This window comes from Ammospiza caudacuta, chromosome 15, assembly GCF_027887145.1.
Source record: "Ammospiza caudacuta isolate bAmmCau1 chromosome 15, bAmmCau1.pri, whole genome shotgun sequence".
Classification (NCBI taxonomy): domain Eukaryota; kingdom Metazoa; phylum Chordata; class Aves; order Passeriformes; family Passerellidae; genus Ammospiza; species Ammospiza caudacuta.
In genome coordinates this window covers 10,964,495-10,971,403 of record NC_080607.1, presented here as the reverse complement: position 1 = coordinate 10,971,403, position 6,909 = coordinate 10,964,495, and positions in this window count along the sequence as shown.

Here is a 6,909-nt window from a genome sequence, read left to right as displayed (position 1 = left end):
GACAGAGAGGAGCTGAGGACAGCGTTTCTCAGGACTGTGCTGCCACAGGTCAGCACCATCCCCACTGGAATGGCACAAAGAAAAAACCAGGGAAAAGGCTTCTGCCAAATCTGACCTTCTTAGAGATGGTTCGGATGGGATGGAGCACCAGGAAACAGAAATTATCTGCATAATATTGCCCCCCTCAGACTCTTTCTAATATCACAGCCTCAGCCCAGGCTGCTGCCACAGCACAAAACCTCAAATCTCCCCAGCTAAAAGCACAGCACATCCCCTGCCCAGGGGAGTTTGGGAGCTTCCAGGTGAACCAAAGGCCACTCCTCACCTCCCCACAGGGTGCCCAGAGAACGCCTTCTGGAGCCTGGTCTGTTGGGTTGTGGATTCCCACATACCCCAGGGACCCACAGCAGCAGCTTTGTGCTTCCTCATGGATTCCTCAGCTCTCAGCCCTTCATCCCACACTCATTTTGGGTGGGACAAGGGGGAGAGGGCTGGGAGCAGGGCTGGTCAGCTGCTGCCAGGATGCAGGAGATACAGCTCACATGGGGAGGTGCTCTCTGTGGAGCCCCTCAGAGCTGGGGAAAGGAGGGCATTTCATCCACTCAAACCCCCAGCACACCAGGGACTTAATGCTGGGTAATTCCATGGATACAGGCTGTGCCCAAGCCATCCTGCTCAGGCTGGAACACAGCAGTGCCAGAGCTGAAGGGGGGCCCTGATCTTCTCAGCAGCACTCACACACTAGGGCTAAAGAGTCCATCATTGCCCCAGAGCTTCATCTCCAGATCTTCTTTTCAGGCCAGATCTTCATGGCTGTGCCCAAACCCAGATGTTGGGCCAGAAAAAGGAGCAGCAGTGAACCAGAGGTGGCAGCCAGGTCCAACCAAGAACACAGATAATGAGGCAGCATCACAGTGATGGGGCAGGTCCTAGGCCAAGCCAGAAGTCAGTCTGGCCCTCAGGGCTAAGATCAGGTCCAGGAGCACCAGCAGGTCCAGAGCAGGGTGCAGGGATGACACTGAACCAGGAAAACAGTCAGCAGGTGGAAGTCAGCACAAAAGGACCCATGGCCGGGCACCACTGGGCTGTACTGGAGCCCAGCATTGCCCCAGCACAGCCAGCAAGAGTCTGAAGCTTTCTTTAAGCTGAGCTTAAATACATCTCCTGGGTCCATGGGCATGGAGCAGGTGAGGCTACAAGGCCCATGAGTGTTTTCAGAGCTCTGACATTTGCATGTCATATCCTGCAAAGCAAAGCTGGGGGGATTGCCCTGACTCTTCTATCACCCTGACCCTGTAGAGCCCTCAAACCTGGCAGACAGCAGGGTTTGGTCCTGGCATGGATCCATCCCTGCGACTGCTGCACCCTGCCTGTAGATGGCTTTGGTACAGGAGCTGTTCTCCTGCCCAGATTTAGGATATGAAGAGCAGAAATGTAACTTAAATTGTCTTCCCTGATCCCAACTCAAAGATGCCATCCCAGGGATGTCCAGATCACTCATCCTGAAATGCTAGTGAGGGTCTGGCTGATCCCAAACTGAGCACTCGCATGAGTTGCTGACTCCTCAGACAGGACTTCTGAGCAGCACCAGAAACATCAACAGCAGGAGCTACTGCAGGTGGAGAAAGGCAGGTGAAGGGGAGAAGAAGCAGACAGAGAAAGGGAATAACCAGGTATTCCCACATTTCTGCCCGTGCTGGCTCCTGGCAGGACTGGTACTGCTGGGTGTACTGGAGCTCTGTCATCGTAAAGGTGGCTGCAAGCCCCAGGGCCAACTGGCCACAGCCTCTGCTTCAGCAAAAAATGCTTGAAGAGCATCCAGTCTTCACTGTTTTGAGCTGGAATTTTCATGAGCATGAGATGTTTTAATTAATCTAATCTAGGGCCCTGACTCAATCAATATTTTATAGATTCCCCTGGAGCTCTTGTTTTGTTCAGTTCTTGGCTTCAATGACAGGAGAATTGAAATCAGATTACTTGGAATAAAACAGCTTCAACTTTTAGGCCGCTGACTCTGGTGAGGTTGGCTTTGTTTCCAACCAGGTGTGATGCAAAAGCGCCCAGGAAGAGTTCTTCCCCCAGTGGCAGCAGAAAGGATTTGCTTAAAAGCAAGGGGTGAATAGTGAACCCAGGAGCGGTTCTGGCCCCGAATGCCCGCGGGCACGGGGAGCCCAGCACATCCCGGCGGCCACGAGAGGGAGGCAGAGCCCGTGCGCTGCGGGGATCCGGACCAAGGAATTGGTAATAAGGGATCAGGGGTAAGGAACTGGGTATAAGGGACCCAGAATAAAATGGGGCTGTGGGACCGGCAATAAGGGATTTGGCATAAGGGATAGAGGGTAAGACATTGGGGATAAAGGATCAGGGATAAGGGATCAGGGGTAAGGGATTGGGATAAGGGACCCAGAATAAGATATTGGGGATAAGGGATCGGGAATAAGGGATCGGGGGCAAAGGACTGGGACTGCAGAATCGGGGCTGAGATACCAGGGATAAGGGACTGGGGCTATGGGACCAGAGATAAGGGACTGGGGCTCAGGAACCAGGGATAAGGGATTGGGGCTGCAGGATTGGGGCAATGGAGCTGTGGGGCCACCACAGGCAGACCACAGGTTCAGAGTCTGCCCTCCGCCCTGGGAACCCTCAGTTTGTCTGCTCGGCCTGGCCAGGTGAAGAAGCCAAGCACCTGGGCACACAGGTTATGGCTAAACCCTTCCCAAGGGCTGTTTTTTCCTCCTCCTCGGATGCCAAGGCTTTGTGTCATTCCCAGCTCACACCGAAGACATGGGGGGTGAATGGGACATCTTGCAGGACCAGAGGAACACCTGGGCAATCCCTGTGGTAGAGATCCCATCTGTAAATCCAGGGCAGTCACCCCACTGTGCATTACAGAGGGACTGCTAGACAGATGCATTAAGCAGGGCAGGAGCTCATGGGGTGGGCTCTCAGTTCCCAGAGTCCACCCTGGGTCAATGGTTCTGGCTCAGCCCCAGTTAACACCATGACAGATTGCACCAGGTGGGATCAGAATCCCAGTTCTACCACAGGTTTAGTGCTCAAGTGGGCCCCAAAAGCAGTCAGGAAACACCAATGAAGCCCATCATTGTCACACCCTGTGAATGAATGGTCCCTTTGGATGCTGCTGACAAACCTGAACACTCGCTGCCAGCAGAGACTGGGCACTGACAGCTTCAGACATGCCTGGTTGGGGAGAGGCAGCTCAAAAACTGCAAAATGTGGGAACTACCAGGGCCCAGAAATATGCCAGGGCGAGGAAAGCAGCTAGTGGAGGGGAGGGAAACATGGGGAAGCTTCTGGTTGTTTTTAAAATCCAATCATGCCAGGTTCAAGCATAGATTTGACAGTGATGTACAAGAGAACTGGCTCCTTAACACTGAAGTGGCCCAGAGAGTGACCCACAATAGCCCAGTGACATTTTAAACACCTGATTTCCAGCTAACAAAAACAACCTGAGGTCAACCCTGTAAGCTGCCACGTTGTGAACAAAACATTCCTTGCAAAAGTCAGCCTTTGGAGGGGTGTTGCACAAGGGGTGGCATCTGGACACAGTGGAGCCAGTCCTCTGGCACTGTCAGCGTGCTCATGTGGCCAGGACAGCGCCAGCAGCACTCTGAGCCAGGGCTTGGCTGCCTCATGCATTTCCAAGACAGACCAAAAGTCCCAGGCTGCCCACCCTCCCCATTCACCAGCTCAAGAAAGAAACTGGGGATGGCAGAGGAATGTAAACCAGGCCAGAGGACTCATTCATCCTCCCACTCCGGCTCAGTGCATTCCAGGCAGCCTCAGCGCAGCGTTCTGTGTGCTGCAATCCAGCCCTGCACACGCCTGCCTCTCATCCTCTGCCAGCCCTGACTCTCCAGAGCCACCTCGAGCTGAGGCTGTAATAAATCAGGCAGCAGCTTCCATCCAAGACACGCATTCCCCGGGTTGCTGTGCTGAAAAATGAGTGCTGAGCTTTTCATGTGAACACCTGCAGCCACCAGGCAGCCGTGCTGACCTGGGCTGTGGTGTGGCCTCCCAAATCAAAGGCACCTTGCTGTTCAGACACTGTGAAACTACAGCCAGTTTGCTGTGCTCAGGACTGGGATTTGGCTCCCACACCTGATCCTGCAGCTTCTGGGAATCCTGGACTGGCTCAAAGCTGGGTTTGAATCCATCCACCTCTGAATTCAGTGATGACCATTGCTCTGTAATGAGCTGGTGAGAGATTGGCTGTTGTCACCTTATTGCAGGGGTTCCATACTGCTGTCTCCTTATCACAAAAGTTTCATACCTCCTTGGTGTTCCTCATGGGCAACTCCTCCAAGAACTGACTCTTTCTCCTTCACAAAGCAGCCACTGACCCCAGCTCCCTTCTCACCCAGCCACCCCACTCTTCTATAGCACTCTTCTTCTCATTGGCCTGTTAAAGTCAGCCCTGCTCCTAATCTTTGATAATTGGCCCAGCTGCAACTCCTTAGGGGTGAGATTATTTTCTACACTATCTTTATTTTCTTATCTTCTATCCCCCTACAGTTGGCAGCAAAATCCTCCCAATGGAAGGAGGCTGAGACCTGGGAATAGGTACACACTGGAGGGATGTGCCACAGGCATCTGGAGAAATATCTCCAGCAGAAGAGATGGGAGCAGGGAGATTTTGCCCAGGGCTTCTGTGGGGGCACCCTGGCAGATCCAGCCTGGGGTAGGAGCTCTGTCAGCCATGGAGGAAGAGCAGCAGTGCTGCTCAGAGCCCACTGATCCACCTGGGAAAGGCAGGAGAGTGAGCAGAGCCAGGACACAGGTGCAGCAGTGGCCACACTCCAGTGACAGTGGCCAGGTCTGGGTCAGTGCTGGTCCCACTGCAGCTGGGCAGAGCCTGCAGGGCCAGGGGCTGGAGGTGGGGAGTGCACAGCCTGAGGCTCCCCCAGCTCCACAGAGGAGCATGGCCCCAAATGGGGAAGCTGGAGCCAAGGCCAAGCTCATCTGGCTCTGCTTTGCACACTGCTGAGATCTTTCTTGGGTTTATTTTCATGCAGATTCCCAGAATGCAGAGACAGGCAGGAAAGTGAGAGCTGAAAGCAAACAGGAAAAAGGCAGGTTCTCTTCATTTCTATTTTTAGCACTGCGAGCAACATTAGTGTCATTATATTTAGGAAAAAAAAATATTCAGAGCATTTCCTGCCTCCCCTTTCAATACCTTCAGCTATTTCCTTGCAGATGTTTCCAGGGACCAGGGTTCAGAGGCAGGAGGAGCAAGGTTGGGCTCTCACTCTGCAGACAAGTCCTGGGAGATGAAATTTGGCTCAAGGCGGGTGCCTGTGGTCCTGTGGACAATCAGGAGCTGTCCACGTCCAAGCAGAAGCTGTGTGACAATGCAGGACCCTTGAGTCCAGGTCCAAGCAGAAGCTGTGTGACAATGCAGGACCCTTGAGTCCAGGTCCAAGCAGAAGCTGTGTGACAATGCAGGACCTTCGAGCTGCCTCTCTGTGGGTTGTAGGGTGGGGTTACAGGGGGAGGCTGCAGCAGCCAAGGCTGGAGGCACAGCTCTGCTTCACTGCAGGACCCTGGGCTGAGCAGAGCATCCTGACCAAGCTGCTGGAGAAGGGACTGCTCTGCAGAAGAGGCTGTACCACGGGTCTGAGGTGAACTGTGGCAGCAGCAAAGTGAGATCTCAGAGCTGGGGCTGCACACAGAGTGTGGCTGGTGTCCCCTGGAGCCAGAGCCTGTGGCTGCATCTCTCTTCACAGAGAAAAGCAAGGCACAATTTCCCAAGGAGATTTTCTGGGAATTGCAGCGAGGAACCTCAGAGAAAGAAAAAACAGTTCTTATCTCAATTGCTGCTCCTCTTGTGCACAAGTGGAATTCATTGTGGAAGATTCTTTACCTGAAGGGAATTGGTAATTGGATTCCATTTTGTTTTCTTGACCAATCTCTGCAAGCTGTGTCCTGTCAGTCAGGAGACAGTTATGAGATTTGAGTTGAGTTCTTGTGCAGTTTCAGTTTAGATGTAGTGTAATATAATATAGAATAATAGAGTATAATAAAGTCATTGATTAGCCTTCTGATATCAATGGAGTCAGATGCATAATTTCTCCCAGATTTGGGGTCACCTTGCTTTTCCAATAAGAACCCCTGCACTTGTCCCTTGTCCAGGCTGGCTTGGCCTCTCCTGCACAGCTCAGAGGATGTGCCTTTGCTGTGACGGCCCTGGGCCCATTGCCTCACACTCAAGGACTGCAGCTTGCCAAGTGGTCGTGTTTGATCCTCCCAGGGATGCTCCAGAGCAGGATTTCTGGGTGGCAGGCCAGCAGGATGCAGGGGTGGCAGACCACAGCTCAGCAGGACCATGGAATGTGAGAAAAACCGGGATTTGACTGCAGTCAGCTTCTGGCAGGGGAGCGAGAGGGCAGCCAAATGCTGGGGAAAGGGCTCTCCTAACCCCAGCCACAATGCTACGTGTGGTTTGCAGCAAAATCACAGACCAGCATTTCTCCATGTGACCTAGGGAGCTCTCTGCCCCAGGAAGAACATGGAGATAATGTTGGAAAAGTATCATAGACAGCATACACAGCAGTAAAATCACCTCAAAACATTCTCTGCAGCTGGGCCAGCAGGGAGGGCAGAGGAGCAGCCTGGCTGCCCCACACACACACTGCTCCCCACACTCCAATTGCTGCCTGCTGACAGCAGTTCCAGGCCACATTGTCCTTCCTGGAGCTTGGTTCATGAGAGGAGCTGCCTTGTAGGATGCTCCCCTGGGGCTCTGGCTGACCCCAGACTGGCTGGGAGCAGCTCCTGAGACAAGCCCAGCCATAGCCAGGCTGCCATCTCCAGCCTAGGATGACCAGGTGCAGACAGCCACAGAAAACAAACACTCCCTTTCTCTGTTTCTCTCCCCAAAACTCTGCA